Consider the following 18,868-nt stretch of genomic DNA (forward strand, 5'->3'; position numbering starts at 1 on the left):
ACTCCTCAAGAAGCCATCTGCCGATCCTGCCTGCCCGGCAAACTATCGGCCAGTCTCCATCACCCCTTTCCTGGGCAAACTGTTGGAAAAGCTGGCCATCTCCCAGCTTACTCTCAACACAGAATCTATTGGTTGTCTCCATGACCTTCAGTCTGGCTTCAGAGCTGCTATAGGCACGGAAAATGCTCTCCTGAACACCTGTAAAGATCTGCTCTCTAACCTTGATTCCAGCATTCCTTCTGTCCTCAATCCTCCTTGATCTTTCCTCTGCTTTCGACAAGGTCAACCATGCCATCCTGATCAATCGACTCCATGAGAACCTGGGCATCACGGATCAGGCCCTTGAGTGGCTGACCTCCTTCCTCTTGACAGCCCCTCCCAGGACCATCTTGGTCCCTTTCTCTCCGCTCCATCCTCTCACCATGGTTTTTCAACCTCTACTTGGCCCCTTTGGCCCACCTGAACTCTACCATCTCCTCTAACTTTCAGTGTTATGCAGCTGACACTCCGCTTTCCTTCAGGCTCCCCTCAGACTCCTCTACTCTCTCGCTCATTCCTGACTGTCTATCCATGATTCAGGATTGGTGTGCCTCCAACGATCTCTGCCTTAATGTCAGTAAGATGGCGATCCTTCTCATTTGGACTCCTGCCCCTGCTTTCCTTCTCTCACTCTGGCTGCCCGCCTTGGGCCCTTCCTGTCAGGCAAACAACCTTGGTGTCATCTTTGAATCCACTCTCTCTTTCTCTCCTCACATCTCGGACGTCGCCAATAAGTCCCACTACCAGCTGCTCCTCCTCAAAGGAACTCTTCCCTTTCTCACTTTCCCCCAGAAGCTCACGGTCTCCAGAGCCCTGGTTCTCTCTAGGGTGGACTACTGCAACAGCCTCTTTCTCAATCTGCCTTCCTCTACTCTCCACCCTCTGCAACTAATCCAGAACAGGACTGCAAGACTTATCCTTGACCTCAAGCCCAGGGATCTTTTCTCTCCAGCCCTGAAATATCTCCACTGGCTCCCAGTTGTTGCAAGGATCAAGTTCAACACCCTTTGCATTGTCCACAAGTCTTTCTGGGGCTGGGGCTGGGCCTGCCCTACATCCAACGCTCTCTTCCAAAATATCTTCCTTTTCAAGCCCTTCACTCAGCTACCTACAACTCTCTAAGGGTTAAACACTTCTCCAGGCAGAGAGTGGGGGTAGGTCTCTCTCCTCTGCAGGTGCCTCCCTCTGGAATAGCCACCCTGCCCCTCTCAAACTTGAGCCGGACCACCTGAAGTTCCGGAAGCAGCTCAAAACTTTCCTCTTCTCCTCTGCTTTCTCTCTCTCCCTCCCCTGCTGGCCTACCTGACCTACCTGTCTGCTGTACAGATTGGTTGCTTGGCTACCCTCAGAGTCTCACTGAGTCCAGACTCTTTCTTGATCAGTCACCCTTGCACTGCCTCTGGGCCTACCAAGCACTTAGGGGCTGTAACTGTAACCCTACAGTCCCTTGTTGGCCTTGCAATACCCAGAGCCACGCTGCCCTGGCTTCACTTACTCCGAGCATTGCTGCCCTGTTTTTCCCTCCCCTCTCCCTTGCACTTCCCCCTTCCCATTCCCCTTGCACTTCTCGTTCTCGCACTTGCACGATCTGAATGACACATTCGTACAGGCTTAGTAAGATTGTTTGTCTTGTCCTCCCTCTATCTTCCCTCCCTTTTCTTGTCGCGCCTAGAAACACTTATGTACCGGCGCGTTATAAATGACTTATATCATATCATTTGATCACAGATGCCCAGGAAAATATACAATGCCGCTGTAAGAAATGGCTAGACTGGCAGCACCCAAATGACAATCTAGCCAGGTAATTCACTTAGCAGGACTGCTTTATCAGAAATGTCCAGTTAAAAAAAAAGTCATACCAAACTGAGGAATGACTACACTGGCTGCACCAAAATGCCTCTCTAGCCTCTAATACCACATATCATGCCTGCTTAACCTGGATATGGACAGCATTATGATTTGTTGCACAATCCTGTCCCCCCCACACATCCGCTCTCCTTACCACCCCTACCCCAACCTCCAAAATCATCTCCTTGACCAGAATTACCTCCATGTCACTCTTCCTTGTCCCAGAGTTTACGTATGAGGCTCTTTGCCTCATAGGTAAGTACTGGGATGAGGAAGAGTGGGACTAGAAGTAATGAATAGTACAGGTAGCTAAGTCATGCATTACCTCCATGTACCTCTACCTCATCCCAGTACTTGTGTATGAGGCAGAGTGCCTTATACACAAGTACTTTCTCATACACACTGGGACGAGGAAGAATAGGGCTCAAGACATTAAACACAAGTATTGGTGCAACACCATTGAGTTGACTGGGATTCAGCACTCCCCCTGAAACTTTGGGCTATGTTTGTTGATTCGACCTGGCTGACCTTTAGAGCAGTTGCCAGGCAGAACAGGGTGCAGATGTTAAATGGCACCTGGGTTTCGCTGTTAACAAGAGCCCAGCTAATACTAACATAAAGCATGTCACTGTTAGTACCTGCTTTCAAATGCCAAATGTTTTATCCAATTGAAATCGTGATGTGGGTTTAATACTTGCATGCCAGGGGAGTGATTGGAAGGGTAGAGAGGGAACAGGAGACCACTCATTCTGACAGCAGTCCATAAGTGGGTGCTTTCAACCTTAAAGGAGAGAGTTAACTGCTTGTAACATTGAAGCTGCACTAGAACAGTCTCATTAAAATGAGTAAAGAAATTTGATGCCCCCAAACAAATAAGTTTGCCCCTCCCCCACCGCCCATGAAGTTAGCGCCTCTCCCAACATTTGAAGGGTTAACCCCCCCGAAATTTAGATTTTCTTGCGCCCCTGAACGCAAGCACACACACCAATCACCATATAAACACACGCACACCCAGCCATCCATACATTTAAGTGTGCATTATTTCACCATGCAGTCACACCCAGGCAGCCATACATACATTTATGTGTGCACCCTTTCACCATACATTCACACCAGGCAGCCACCTGTACATTTAAGTGTGCACCCTTTCACCATACAGGCACACACACCGAAGCACCCACCCATACATTTAAGTGTGCACCCGTTCACCATACACTCACACACGCACATATCATGGGGTTAAGGGGAGCCCTAATACTTCAAAATGAAATTGGGCCTCATTACAAATATGCCAGTCTGGAAACTACAGTGCCAGTAACCTTACCGGCACTGTTGTTTCTGGGCCGGCATATTACAGCTCTGCGGGCGGTTGCCGTCCCACCCGGCAGGTCAGACCTGCCGGGCAGAATGGCCCCCACCCGCAGAGTTTTCATGGAAGCACCGGTGGTGCTTCCGTGGTCCCTATTCCCATAGAGTCCAATAGGACGCTATGGAAATTGGGACTTACCATTTGCCGGCGCCTGACTTCCCGGACCGCCAGGGTTGTAATCCTCTGGTTTTACCGGGAAGTTGGGCACCAGCAAATCATTACGGGTCTGACGGCAGCCTGCCGATAGCACCGGCACGGTTACCGCCAAACCCGTAATGAGGCCCTCTGACTTCATAAAGAAATTATTTCCGTTAAGGACCAAACCATAACGGAAATAATTTCTTTGTGAGGGCAGAGTGACTTCAAAAATAAACGATTTCTTTTTGAAGTCATAGGGCTCCCCCCACCCCATGACATGGAGGCCTCGAACCTAGCGTCTTCCATGCCATGGGGAGGGCAGAGCCCTCGGACTTCAAAAATAAATGTTCTTTTTGTAGTCACTCTGCCTTCATAAAGAAATTATTTCTGTTACAGAAATTATTTCTTTATGAATGAAGACCTGAATTCAAAAAGAAAAAAAAAATGTAGAATTTTTTTTTCTCCAGTGGGGCCCCCTCCTAGGACATGTGCTGGCAGGGGCCCCCCGCATCGCGTGGGTTGCGGGGGCCCCTGTTACGCCAGTGGGTTTCTCCAGCACTACCCTGTCTACGGCTACAGAACACCTGCAGTGGGACCGCCCTGTGAATGGCCACTGTTATTGCAAGAGATTCTCATGGACGTCCTTTCCACAAAATGCCAGGGAGGGGTAGCGGAAGTGAAATCACATTACCCTTGACCTCTGATGAAATCACAGGAAGTGATGTCATTTGACCCCACCCTGATGTGACATCATGGGAAGCGATGGAACACAACCTTTTACCCCTTGACAAAATAGGAAGTGGCATCACATAGCATTGTTCCCAAGTACACTATGAAAAATATGGTTACAATATCACTGTAACGTGATAAACATTTCATACAAGAATGTATCACCATATGCATTGGCAGAAAAAAAACATGCTATAACTGCAACTTGCGAAAAGCAAACTACATAGTCGAAATGGATGCTTATTCTACTCTAAATGCTTTTTGGAGTATTTTGTCTGCATTGTGAATTTGAGGTGTTTAAAGAACAGACTAAATCAGTGACTCACCCCCTGAAGTGTACCTGAAATAAACCTTTCATGAGTCTAGCAATGATTGTATAGAATTCCAGAAAGACACATTATTTGTAATTCCTATTCTTTCTTATTTAGGGTCACTGTTCAAAGTGTTACACGGTTTACACCTGTGGAACCCCCTGTTTTTTTTTTTTTAGAAGCCTGAACAAAAAAGCCAGGCACAGTAGAAACAAAGAGCCACATGGCATTGGCCACAGCCCAGGAGCTTCAACTTGTAAAAAAAAAAAAAAATGAAGAAAAACAAAAATACTTTTTTTGGTTTGCTTTTTAGGGGTAGCAAGGGAGACCTCAGGGGTCACAAGGGAGACGCCTGGTGAACCCTAGATGACATCCCTTGGGATTCTAACAGCCTCATTTGGAGGGGGGACAAATGGCATCTGAGGGACCACATTAGCACTTACATGCTGCTGTGTCCCACGCATGCAATTTTCAACCTTCATGAGGGAAAGATGAAAGAATAAGAGTGAGGCATACTCACTTTTACTCTTTAATGTCCCCCTCCACCTCATGAGACAGTAAACACTGCTTGCAAATAAATTAATTTATATGGAATCCACCTGGTTTTGACCAAGTGCAAAATCGAGGCCGATTCCGTAAGAATCCACTAGTTACACGCCTGCATGGAAATGCCATGCAGCAGTGAAGTGAAGCGCACTGATGAGTCGAAGGAGGAATGCACAGCGGGCGTGCCGCTCCTCTTTTTTGCCACTGCAGGACAATGAGTCGGAGAGGTAAATGAAGGAGTAAAAGCATTCTCAATTCACTGACTGCGCACTGCTGATGAAAGGAGGAAGCAGAAGATGGCAACACAGTGGAATTTTGGTTGAAGGCAGAGGCAAGGGAGGGAGCCCCTCCAAAGCACTCTTTCTGACTATAATGAGTTAAACCCCCATATGAGGTGGTGACACATGAATGTCACTTGACAGCGGTGAGGACCTACACTCAGCCCAGTGCAAGCCTCAAAGAGTGGGTCTTTGGCCTGAACAGTGCAGCCTGTAAGGTGATGGGGCAAAGGAGACCCCAAAATAAGGAGTTGGTGCGCTATACATTAAAAAAGGATTGGGTATTGTGCATGCCTAAATGCCATGAGATCCAGGTGGCCCTAAGAACATGTTCCTGATCTCTCAATCCAATCTAGCTCTGCTCTCAATCTCCTGTGGTGCTGAAGAGCGAGCTGACTGTGCTATATGTCTGTCTAAATCACCAAATGTACCCTTACTCCTGCACTAGCCTCATCCTCATTCACCAATGTGGCAACCTGTCTTCAGGCCCTGCGCTCCTCTTAGCCCATATGCTTCCTCCAGTATTCCTGTAGTCTCCAGGTGCACCAGGGTTTTATGGAAGGTTTCCTTCAGTGCCAAAACCCTGATTGGCCATTCCGACTGTTCTGTTCGGGGCTAGAGGCACGCTGCACACCGTATTTGCCATTTCACCTGGGCTGAGAGGGTGATTGTTTGTACGGGATTCGTCCTGGTGAGACCCTCCTGGGCCATTTTCATTTTATTTTGTGGATTCTTTGTGCCCCCTTGCTCCACTGTTCATTTCTCCCTTCCTGGTTCCCTTCCCCTTTCTTCCCCTCCCTCCCGACTCCCAGCCCACCCACCACCCTGATTGGCCATTCCGACTGTTCTGTTCAGGTCTAGCGGCCCGCTGCACACCGCGCTAGCTATTTCACCTGGGCTGAGCGGGTGATTGTTTGCACAAGATCCGTCCTGGTGAGACCCTCCTGGGCCATTTTCATTTTATTTTGTTGATTCTTTGTGCCCCCTTGCCTCGCTGTTCCTTTCTCCCTTCCTGGTTCCCTTCTGCTTTCTTCCCCTCCCTCTCGCCTCCCAGCCCGTCCACCACACTGATTGGGCATTCCATTCTATCATTACTGACCTTCCTATGGCAGCCCTCTGCCCGTGCAGCCCCTGCGGCTAAGGGGCCCAAGGCAAAGGGCGGCTCCCACAGAGGCGGATCCTGGTCGTGTCTGCAGGTGTCAGCAAGGGAAGCCAGCAGCCAGCCATCAACCAGCAGTGACTTAGTAAGGTAGGAGTTGCCTGGGTTAGGAATAGACCCTTCACTCTGCCCCAATAACATCCAATACATCCAACCTTGGTGTAAGGCACTTTATAAATCAATAAATCAATCAATCAATCAATAACCTGGCCACATAGCAGACTCAGACTTAGGTGTGTTTTTCTCCTGTGTTTAAAATTGCATTGTGAAAGTATTTAAAATTGCATTGTGAAACCTAGGACTTTTTTCCCACTATACAGGACTCTCAGACTTAGGTGTGTTTTTCTCCGGTATCTAAAATTGCATTGTGAAAGTATTGCCATCCTATGGTCTTACCTCCTAGCAAAGCATTCATCTAGCAAACCTTTTTTACCATTATCTAAGCTCCTGTTGTCTTATCTAATTCGTCTACTGGTCTCACGTCTCTCTGTCTCGTCTGCTTTCGCTCCTCCCTTGTGTCCTTCCCCAGTGTTCTCCCCACTCACACCCCTCCCTTCTCCCCCCTTCCTCTTCTCTCCTCTGTGTACCTACTCTATGATGCTCTCTGTTTCTCCTATCTTTTCAAACTGCTTCTCTATCAACTATCTTTCTCTCCTCACTAAATCTGGTAGGAAGAAGTTTAAAAAAGGACATCTTGGTCTCAACCCAGGCCTCCCTATTGCTGGCACCTATACCAGTGCCTCCTCCAGGCAAACCTTCACCGACATCCTCGTTGTCGTTCGCTCGCCAGGCCTATGGACTCTACATATGGTCTCTGTGCTCTCTACTTTCTCTTCTTCTCCCATTAATGGTGGCACCCGGTTGGAGGCCCTCCTGGCCTCCATCCACTACTCTAAGGTCATCATCAATGTTTACTTGAATGGCACTGTCTTGGTACAAGGCCCTCAAGCCAACCTTCTCCTCTTTGACAGATGCTTCCCACACCTCATCAATTTCCTTTCTTCTCCCCCTCAGGCCTCTTCTACACCTCTGCAGGGCGTACCTCTGATTTGTACCCCTCCCCGGAAGTCTTTGAAGGATGGCAACCTTCTCCATATTGCCACTCTAAACTCTAGCTCTGCTGTCAAACACTCCTCTGACAACTGCCGCCTGCTTGAGGAATTTGACCTCAATGTCCTCGGTCTCACCGAGACATGGTTCATGGCCAGCTCTGTCACAAGCTTTGACACTCTTCTCCCTGATGGCTACAAGATCCTCTCGGCACCTAGATCCAACCGTTCCAGAGGGGGTGTAGCCCTGATCTTCCCTGAGTGGATTCCTGCCTCTGTCATTCCTGCGCAGGCCTACTCTTCTTTTGAATGCCTCATCTGCAGGTTCTCTCTCTCTCTCCTAGCCATTCTCTTACTGTGGCTACCATCTATCGGCCACCTGGTCAGATCTCCTCCTTCCTCTCTGAGTGGGCAGACCTTTTCTCTTCCCTCCTGGTCTCGACCACTCAACTCTTCCTTCTCGGAGACTTCAACATCCACCTGGATGCTTCCTGCCCTTCCTCTGGACTTTTTTGTGGTCTCTGCGACTCTCTCTCTCTCTATTCTCCCCTGTGGCCTGACTCACTCTGCAGGGCACACTCTGGATGTTCTGATCTCTTCAGACCTTCACCTTTCTATCCCTCTCATCGCTCCTCTCTCCTGGAGTGATCACTTTCTCCTTTCATCCCAGCTCACCCTCGCTACCCCTCAGGTCAAGCCAACTTTAGCACTGCCACCTACCTTCTCGGTTATCCGACCCATGAAGCGTGTGTCAGTTGAGGCTTTTGCCACCACTTTCTGACTCCCCCCCTCCTTTTCTGCTGACTCACACACTGACACAACCCTTTCTATGCTCCACTCTGCTATATCTGATACTCTGGATGTTCTTGCCCCTGCAATGAGGATCCGCTTGAAGCCCAAAGCCAAGTGCATCTCCTGGTATGACTCAGACCTCGTCACCCTCAAATGCAAGTGCAGGGCTGCTGAGAGGAAATGGTCTGCTTCCTGTTCATCCTCTGACAAACCGGCCTGCCGCCTGCTCCAAAGACAAAACCGGCTCTCTGTCCGCACCAAGAAGAGAGCCCTCATCCAAGCCCGTATCTCTGCGGCATCCAACAACTCGGCCAAACTCTTTAAAATCTGCAAGGAGCTGGCCAATACTGCTGCAGTCTCTACCTCTCCTGTCCCCTCCTAGGCCCTCTGCACGGCCCTGGCTTCTCATTTCATCTCTACAACTCAGGACATCCTGTCCTCTCTCTCTTCCTCTCTTCCTCCTCCCTCTACTCCCCACTTCTCCTCTGGCCCTTCCTTGACCACCCCTCTTCCCCACTTCTCTGCCTTTCCCCTGTTCTCCCCAGACAAGGTTTCTAGACAAGTCCGGCAAATGAAAGTCTCGTCAAAACAGGTTCTCCCCTGTTCGTCTAAAACCATCAAGGACCACATTGACACCAAGCTCCTGCTCTGGCCGAATTCTGCAACCACTCATTTACCACTGGAGTCTTCCCTTCCCCTCTGAAGCACTCCCTTGTGCACCCTCTTCTTAAGAAACCCTCTGCCAACCCCTCCTGCCCAGCTAACTATCGCCCAATCTCCACCACTCCTTTCCTGGGCAAACTCCTGGAAAAGCTGGCCATCTCCCAGCTTAATCTTCACACTGAATCTGTTGGTTGTCTCCCTGATCATCAGTCTTGCTTCAGAGCTGCCAGAAGCACAGAAACTGCTCTCCTGAACATCCGTGAAGACCTGCTCTCCAACTTTGATTCCAACGCCCCCTGTGTTCTCATCTTACTTGATCTCTCTTCTGCCTTTGACACAGTCAACCACGCCATCCTGCTCAACCGTCTCTGTGATAACCTGGGTATGCGCGGATCAGGCCCTGGTTTGGCTGACTTCCTTCCTCTCCGATTGACCCTCCCAGGTCCAACTTGGATCCTTCTTCTCCTCTATCTCTATCTCTACCTGTGCTGTTCTCAAGGGATCTAACCTCTCTCCCTGGCTGTTCAACCACTACCTGGAACTTCTTTCCCACTGCATTGCCACTCTCTGCCCCAACTTTCATTGCTATGCGAATGACACTCAGCTCATTTTCAGGCTCCCATCAAGCACCTCTTCTCCTTCTCTCATCTCTGACTGTCTGTCTGCTATACAGGAGTTGTGTGCCGCCAATGATCTCTGCCTTAATGCCAGTAAGACTGAGATTCTCCTCCTCAGCACACCTGCTCCCTCCTTTCCTGTCACTCTCTGGCCGGCCTCTCTTGGCCATCTTCCCGCTGCCACCTGTGAGACTAAAAACCTTGGAGCATCTTCGACTCCACACTCTCCTTCTCTCCTCATATCTGTGACAACTCTAAGAAGTCACACTACCAGCTGCACCTCCTCAGATGTATTTTCCTTTCCTCTCCTTCCACCAGAAGCTCACTGTCTCTAGGGCTTGGGTTCTCGCTAGGCTAGACAACTGCAACAGCCTCTTTCTAAATCTGCCTGCCTCTACTCTCCGCCCTCTGCAACTCATCCAAAACAGGACTGCAAGACTTGTCCTTGGCCTCAAGCCCAGGGATCGTATCTCTCCAGGACTGAAATCCCTGCATTGGCTCCCAGTGGCTGCAAGGATTAAGTTCAAAACCCTCTGAATTGTCCACAAGGCCTTTTGGGGCCTAAGGCCTAAATACCTTCAACTCTCTCTTCCTAAATATCTTCCTTCTCGAGCCCTTTGCTCATCCGCCTCCAAATCCCTCAGCGTCAGTTGCTTCTCCAAGCAACGAGTTGGTGGTAGGTGTCTTTCTTCGGCTGGGGCTTCCCTCTGGAACAGCCTCCCTGCCTCTCTGAAATTTGAGGAGAACCATCTCCGGTTCCGCAAGCACCTCAAGACCTTCCTCTTTGCTGTTGCTTTCTCTCCTCCTCTCCCCTGCTGAATTCCTGGCTGAATCTAAAATTGCACTGGTCACCTGGCTACCCTCTGTTCTCGGCCCAGGTCCCCTCCCCGCCAGTTGCACACCTGTTCTGCCCCCCTGGAACGCCCCCTGCACTCGGGGGCTTTTTCTGTATCCCTACAACCCCCTACAAGTACCTGACACCTGATGTCTGCACTTACTCATGCACTTGCCACCACTTGGTTGCACTTCTTATTTATTGTATTCATTGTTTTTTATTTATTTTATTGTTATCCTATGTACTGCACTGCCCCCTCCCCTTTCCCCCCTCTCCCCTTTTGCGATCTCAATGTCACCTGGCCTAGTAGGATCGTTGTCTTTGTCTTCTCTCTGTTCCCCCTCCCTAGCCTCCTCGCGCCTTGAAACACTTGTGTATAGGCGCGTTATAAATGCCATATCATATCTTGAAACTAATGATGGCCTGATTTTGCTTCGGTTCAACAATGTGCCTTCTTTGTGTATTGCTTGGGCACTGGGAGCAATACCTTTTTGACAGAACTTATGCATGCATGTATGTATTTATTTAATTGGTTTATAATGCGCCTAATACCGTACCTGGGTTCGGTTTATAAGCGCAGATCCAGGATTCGAACCTCTGTTGCACTGCGTGGTCTTGCTTCCAAGACCACCGCTCTGCCCCTGTGCTATCCTCTGTATGCATGCATCCATCCATGGAGGAAGGTCTGGCCAGAAATGAACAGTTTTTTACTAGAATGATCACCAATGTGTCAACTTTGTGTCTGTAGACAGCAGTTAAGCGAGACACACTGAAGAGTCTGGTACTGATTACACCAGTTTGCCTCAGGAATTGTTTGTTCATCTGTGCGTCACCTTCCGCTGTGCGTCACTGCCCCAGGCATACTACCAGGTGCCTAATTCACCTGCTGGGTTTGAACACTTGCAGAATCATCTTCAACAGTCTTAAACTTAAGGAAGAAGTGTATGTCGTGAAGAAGGTGCTTGCCATCCTCGGTTGGGATGAAAAGCATCTCCTTGGAGCAACGATCAATGTTCAGTGGAAGAGGAACTCACAATATATGCCACGCTGCATCTTAACATAGTCCTGAAGTATGCCTATGTGGTCTGCAAAAGTGTTTCTACCTTGCAGCACTATTTTCTTCTAGTGTAGACATGTGCCTGTCATAAGCCTCATAAGAGATTGGCCAGAGCTGTTAAGGTTCCCTAAGTTGAAGTGTGTTAGTTTATTCACATAGCTGCCAAGCTTCCCAGTTCCATGCAGAATCTTTGAGTCAGTCCTCTTTTTATTCAGCTGCATGCTGGGACTTGAAGGCCAACCCTTGCAATGGGAAAAGGGAAACTACGAGTTCCAGCATGCAACTGGAGCCAAACAGCAGGATTGGCTAGAGGTGTGACAAATGGAACTGGGAAACTGGATCAGGAGGTAGTCAGCATCATTTGATACTTATCAATACCAATTCCTGTGCATATTTTTGTCCTTTTATCATCCAAATATTTAGCTGTTCCTATAAACCCTGTGCATACTCGAATTATGTGCAAGCCTGGAATTTCCAATTCTATTGACCATACCTGATTTTCTTTTATAGTGTCAACTCAATATTTTGCGCATTTAAAAACAGCCTTGATCCCGTTTTAGGTCTGTTTATTACTTACAGCTACTGTTTAATTGGCTCTAACCACCTGACATGTCCAAGCTGTGGTCCAGCTGTAATTTTAAAAAATCAGTATCAAATTTGTATTTTAAATTCTTTTCCTTTTCATTCATTGTAATGCCTTCTTTTCTTTGCAATTACTGTCAACTTCTTCTATATAAGATCGTAGGCAGTAGGTAAGCGCTCCTTCCTTTTTGGTGTGCCCCAGCAGCTTTAATCTGCTTTTTTTTTGCCCAATAGCCACTTGTTCTTGCATTCTCCCCCGGCGTGGCATTCCCGACACCCTCTCCTTGCTCCCCTTCCCCAGTCCCACCTCCCTAGCCCTCCCCAGACTCTAATTGGCTCCTCCCTCCCTTATTCCAAACCTCACCAAGGCAGCCCTCTGCCCGGCAGCCCCTGCGGCCAAGGGCCCCAAGACAAAGGGCGGCTCCAACAGAGGCGGCCCCGAAAAGTGTCAGCAGGTGTCCGCAGGGGAAGCCAGTGGCAAGCCGTCAACCAGCAGCAACTACCAAAGTAAGTGTGGCATGGGCGGGGAGTAGAGTAATTACTCTACTCCAGAAAATACGTGCCATTCTACATTACCCTGCCTAGGAACTGTAAATATTAGCAGATGCCACATTTAGATAAGAATTGTGAATGTTAGCCTCTAATGCCTAACGTCATATTAATGTTAGCAAGCCTCACAAGTAGATGGAATTTGGGAATGTTAGCAAGCCTCACACTTAGATAGAATTGTGAATGTTAGCAAGCCCCACACCTAGAACTGTGAATATTAGCATGCGCCACATTTAGATGATAATGGTGAATGTTAGCCTCCAATGCCTAACGTCATACTAATGTTAGAAAGCCTCACACTTAGATGGAATTTGGGAATGTTAGCAAGCCTCACACTTAGATGGAATTGTGAATGTTAGCAAGCCTCACACATTGTGAATGTTAGCAAGCCCCACACCTAGAACTGTGAATATTAGCATGCGCCACATTTAGATAATAATGGTGAATGTTAGCCTCCAATGCTTAACGTCATACTAATGTTGGAAAGCCTCACACTTAGATAGAATTTGTGAATGTTAGCAAGGCCCACACCTAGAACTGTGAATATTAGCATGTGCCACATTTAGATAGAAAAGTGAACATTAGCCTGCGTCGCATCTAGATAGGACTATGAAGGTTAGCAAGCCCTGCACTTTGATGGAATTGTGAATATTATCAAGCCTCACACTTAGATGGAATTGTGAATATTAGCAAGTCCCACACCTAGAACTGTGAATACTAGCCTTTGCCCCACTTCACAGGACTCTAAACTCCAGGTATTGCCTTCGTCTCTGTCCATTATATGGTGAAACGTAGTGTATTATGTAGTGTATTTTGAGACCTGGGCCTCTGCCCCACCACACAGGACTCCTAAATCTAGACACTTAGCCAAACTGTGAAGGTCAGCTTCGAGACATATAACCCACTAACCAAATAAGCTCAAGTTCTGCATACCTAACACATACAGAAACCTACAGAACCACCTCTCGCACAGCAAGACGCACCACACCGCAACAACAAACAACACATAAGCGGGACCAACAGCACATGAGGCCTGCTTTCGATCCGATACTTGCACCAAAGCTCAGCGCACAGTGTATACCGAACTGAAGCCGGCAACAGGACACCACCTCTCTCACTATCCTACTCACTCTTCACTTTACTGGGACCAATTCCGTTGGTGACGGTGCACTATACAAATATTTTTAACATAACATATTTTCATTCATTGTATGTTGCCCGAAACTCTGCTGAATCAATGTGTGTTTTTGTCAGAATCCAGTTGCCCACGTCGTGTAGCCGAAGAGTTCTTCCTCCTGATGGAACCCTCTGGCCCCAGGAATGGACAGCCAGAGCGATCAATCAGAGGAAAGAACGGATACCTGATGAGACCCAGAGGACGCAGGAGTTGTAATGTAGATGACGCAAAAGTTGTAATGCAGAAGTCAGGGTGGTACGAGTAGCCGAGGACAGGCGTTGGATCTGTAAGTGAGGAGTTAACACAATACAGATAATATAACAACCGCCCTTCTGACCAAACCCGAACACAACAGAAAGAATGCAATACGTTGATCCCAATTCTGATAACAACCCCTAGGCTTACCGTTACTCCGGGGAGAATCAGATGGAACCAGGAAGAGAAGAACTCCGAAGTCCACAATGCAGAATACCAGCAAAGCTCCACCACCTATCCCGCCGGCACGAGGACGCCTAATACACACTAGATAGTGTGCGTCACAAGGAAACCCCAGGTTGGAAGTTCATAAGTTCCAAGTTCAATAATCCGAAAGTTCAAGAGTTCCAAGGTCAACAATCCAAAGTTCAAGAAAAGTTCCAAAGTTCCTCAAAATACCCAGATGAAGTCCAGATGATTGATGATCCAGAAGATAACCGAAGAGCAACCAAAACCAATGGGTGAAGGCTAGGAAATCCGTGAGCGGTCCGAGGTCGAAGAATGATGCGGGCAGCAAACAAGAACAAGGCAGTCCAAAATCCAAAGCCAGGTAAACGGTCCGGGTCGAGGCAACGAGGTAATCAGAAATGCTGGAGGGAAGGGGAAGGGAAAGGGACAGAACCGGGATGATAAGGAAAACTGGATACAAGGTACAAGATACGAGGCGCCACCAATTCTCAATCAGAAGCACCGATCTGGAGTGTAGGCGGAGAATATAAAGGTGAGGTCACATGACAGCGTTCCGCGGCTTCCAGCGTCGACCGTGGGAAACGCTGAGAGGACGCCAGCGTTGCCATGCCAACTTCCAAGCCCCTGCTTGTAGTGTTCTTAAAGGGCTATGCATCCGTTTCTTGACACTGCTTACACGCCGGTACATGACAGTTTCCTCCCTCAAAGGGGGCGTCACCCCCCGAGCAGACCAGAAACGAGACAATAGGGCCGGAGCATGGATGTTTCCCACAGGTTCCCACGTACGGTCTTCGGGACCATAGCCCTTCCAATCGACCAGATAGAGACGTCTGCCCCTTCGGACTTTGGTATCCAAGATCGCACCCACCTCATATTCATCAAAACCACGCACCCTAATCGGTGGTGGATGAGCAGGAAGTCTGGTAGATGGGTGGCATGGTTTCACTAGAGAGACATGGAATACCGGGTGTACCTTCCATTTTGCAGGAAGAGCCAATCGGAGGGCCGCAGGGTTAATAACCTGCAGAATGCTGTAGGGACCCACGAACCGAGGCAACAGGGATCTTCGACCAGGCAGGCGTAGATTTTTCGTGGACAGCCAGACCTTCATCCCCGGTCGGTAGTTAGGAGCCGGTGAGCGATGTGCATCTGCCGATGACTTAGTACGTGACTGGGCCTGTAATAGTTGACTCTTAACTATAGCGTGGGTATCTGATAGGTTCCTAAGACAACCAGAGGCAGCCGGATTTTGTAATGGCCAATCAGCAATACTGGGCAAAGAACGGGGGTGCTGGCCATATAGTGCAAAGAACGGAGATATACCTGTCGCCGTATGCATAGAGTTATTGTAGGCGAACTCGGCCAGAGGTAGAACAGAAACCCACGTATCTTGGCGTTGGTGGGTAAGACATCGTAGATACTGTTCCATGGTGGCGTTAAGCCTCTCTGTTTGCCCATCGGTTTGTGGATGGTATGCACTAGAGTACCTGCCGTCTATACCCAACGTTGAAGTCACGGCTCTCCAAAAACGAGAAGTGAACTGTGGTCCCCGGTCAGTAACAAGAATGGAAGGCAGACCGAATCTTCGGTAGACGTTCTTCAAGAACAGTTCCGCCAAAACCGGAGCAGAAGGAATCCCCTGGCAGGGTACAAACAAGGCTGATTTAGTGAAATAGTCCACGACCACCCATATAGTGTCGTAGCCGTCGACTACCGGAAGCTCTACTACGAAATCCATAGAGACCATTACCCAAGGCTTGTCTGGAATAGGCATGGGTTGAAGCAGGCCCACCGGTTTGCCCGGTTGATGTTTGCACTGTGCACAAATGGCACAAGAAACGATGTATTCCCGAACATCGTGTGACATGGAGGGCCACCAGCACCACCTTCTCAAAAGGTCAATAGTTTTCCCAGTACCTGGATGTGCCGCTACCGCTGAATCGTGACACCATTGTATGGCGGTGTGTCTTGTGTCGGAGTCAGGCACATATATTTTACCCTCCTTATAAGGCAATGAATTGATGACCTCCAACCCCAGGCTAGAAATCTCGGAGGGAGTAGTTCTCACCCATTCTTGTATCCTTGTTTTCAGAGAGGGGCGCAAGGTACACCCACACACCACTTGATTGGGTAATAGAAGAGCTCCTTTAAGCTCGGATGGTTCAGGGACTCCATGGATGCGGGAAAGAGCATCAGCCTTCGAATTCAGAGAACCAGGGCGATAGGTAATGGTGAAGTTGAACATGGCGAAAAATTCATGCCACCTGGCAAGACGTGCCGTGGTACACTTCACTGATTGCAGTGCCAAGAGATTCCGATGATCAGTAAACACTTGAACTGGTTCGGAAGACCCCAAAAGATGATGTCTCCATACCATAAAGGCGTCTCTTACAGCCAACAATTCCCGTTCTGTGATCGTATAATTCCTCTCGTAAGAGGTGAGTTTTCTGGAGTGATACGCAACAGGATGTAAACCAGCGGACTCGGGGCAAAGTTGGGACAGGATAGCTCCCAGTGCAACATCTGAAGCATCTGCTTCTACAATGAAAGGCAAAGAGGGATCCGGATGTTGAAGGACGGGAGCCGTGGTAAAAGCAGATTTTAAGGCCTCAAAAGCCTGTTGAGCTTCCTCGTTCCATTCAAACAAACTTTTAGTGCTGGTTAGTTTAGTAAGTGGAGAGGCAATGGCTGAAAAGTCTTGGATAAACCGCCGATAGAAATTTGCAAAACCTAGGAAGGATTGCAGAGCCTTCAAGGTATCAGGGCGAGGCCACTCCAATATCGCGGTGATCTTAGACTGGCTCATTTGCACTCCCCGGCTAGTGATATCATAGCCTAGGAACTCTACCTCGGTTTCATGAAACCTGCACTTGTCCAACTTAGCATACAAGTGGTACTCTCTTAGACGTTGCAAAACATTGGAGACATGGATGACGTGAGTGTCCACCGAAGGAGAGTAGACCAAGATGTCATCTAAGTAAACGACTACGTACTGGTCTAGCATGTCATGAAATACGTCGTTGATGAAGTATTGGAAGGTCGCCGGAGCGTTACATAAGCCAAAGGGCATAACGCAGTATTCGAAGAGGCCATATTTGGTTTTGAAGGCCGTCTTCCACTCGTCGCCTTCGCGAATCCGGACGAGATTGTAGGCTCCCCTCAAATCCAATTTAGTGAACACCTTAGCTGCACCCAATTGGTCCAATAAGACTGAAATCAGAGGAATCGGATACTGATTTCTGATCGTAACGGCATTTAAAGCACGGTAATCGATGCAAGGACGCAGGTCCCCCTCCTTCTTAGGGACAAAGAACATGGGTGAGGCAGCAGGTGAGCGGGAAGGACGAATAAAGCCAGTACTCAAGGATTTGTCAATATATTCCTTCAAAATCACGTCCTCTTTAGGGGTCAGGGAATATATGCGCCCAGACGGAATCTTAGCTCCAGGAATCAGCTCGATAGGGCAGTCATAGGGCCTGTGGGGTGGAAGTATCTCTGCCCCACGTGCGTCGAATACGTCCTGATAATTCCTGTACACCATAGGAAGGAGAGTGTTAAGTACTGCCCCCACAGTACGGGTAGTTTCAGCAAGAGCATGACTTGGATTGGTGATCTCCGAACTGATAGTGAGGCATCTCCTTTCACAGTAATCCGACGGAAAACATACCTCCCCAGAATGCCAATCCACAGAAGGATTATGCAATCTTAACCAAGGTAAGCCAAGAATGAATTTAAACTGTGGTGCCGCAATGAGATCAAAGTAGATGCTCTCTTGATGACCGCAGTCAGTGATCATGGTGAGGTCAGTAGTCCGCTTCGTCACTAACCCAGAGACCAAGGAAGAGCCATCTACCGAATTTACCACTTCAGGACATGATTTGTGCGTAACTGGTAGACCCAACTCCTGAGCATAAGTGGCATCCACGTAATTCCCTGTGGCGCCTGAGTCCAGGACCATCATCACGGCCCATTTCTCAGAACCGGGAGACGACAGGGAAACAGATAGACAATAAGGACTGTATATTGTAGGGTCTATCGAAGAAACACCCGGCATCTGGACCCCTTCAGTCACCGGGTTTTGGCGTTTCCCTGTTTCTTAGCAGGTTTTTTAGTACATTCTCGGAGCAAGTGGTCTGAACCTCCGCAATAGAAACATAATCCATTCTTTCTCCGGTGTTCCCTAACTTCAGCCGAGAGAGGAGTTCTAAGTGCCCCAATCTGCATGGGTTCCGTGGATCCAGCGGCAGGTAAAGGAACGGAGATAGCAACAGGAGGAACCGTTCTCTTTTCACCCCTCCGTGCTGCTTGTTGGGAATCGATCTGGAGAACCAAATCCAACAGTTCCGAAAAAGCAGTAGGTATCACCGGAACGGTAGCCAGTGTGTCTTTTAGGGAGTCGGATAGCCCTCTATAGAAGAGAGAAGCCTTCTTCTCTTCGGGCCAATTAGTTTCCGCCACCAGCTGATTGAACTTGGCTAGATAGGACAGGAGAGGTGTACTGCCTTGTTGGAGACCAAGCAGTTCTAAATCCGTAGCTTGTGTGGCATAACGTGTGTCGAACACACGACTCATAGCCTCAATTAGGGCGTCACAATTGTAAAGAAGATGACTGCCCTCTTCCAACAACGGATTAGCCCAGGCAGCCGCGGTACCCCCTAAATGAGATAACAGAAACGCCGCCTTAGT

Source organism: Ambystoma mexicanum, chromosome 6p (genome assembly GCF_040938575.1).
Source record: "Ambystoma mexicanum isolate Mex_15411 chromosome 6p, UKY_AmexF1_1, whole genome shotgun sequence".
Taxonomy (NCBI): domain Eukaryota; kingdom Metazoa; phylum Chordata; class Amphibia; order Caudata; family Ambystomatidae; genus Ambystoma; species Ambystoma mexicanum.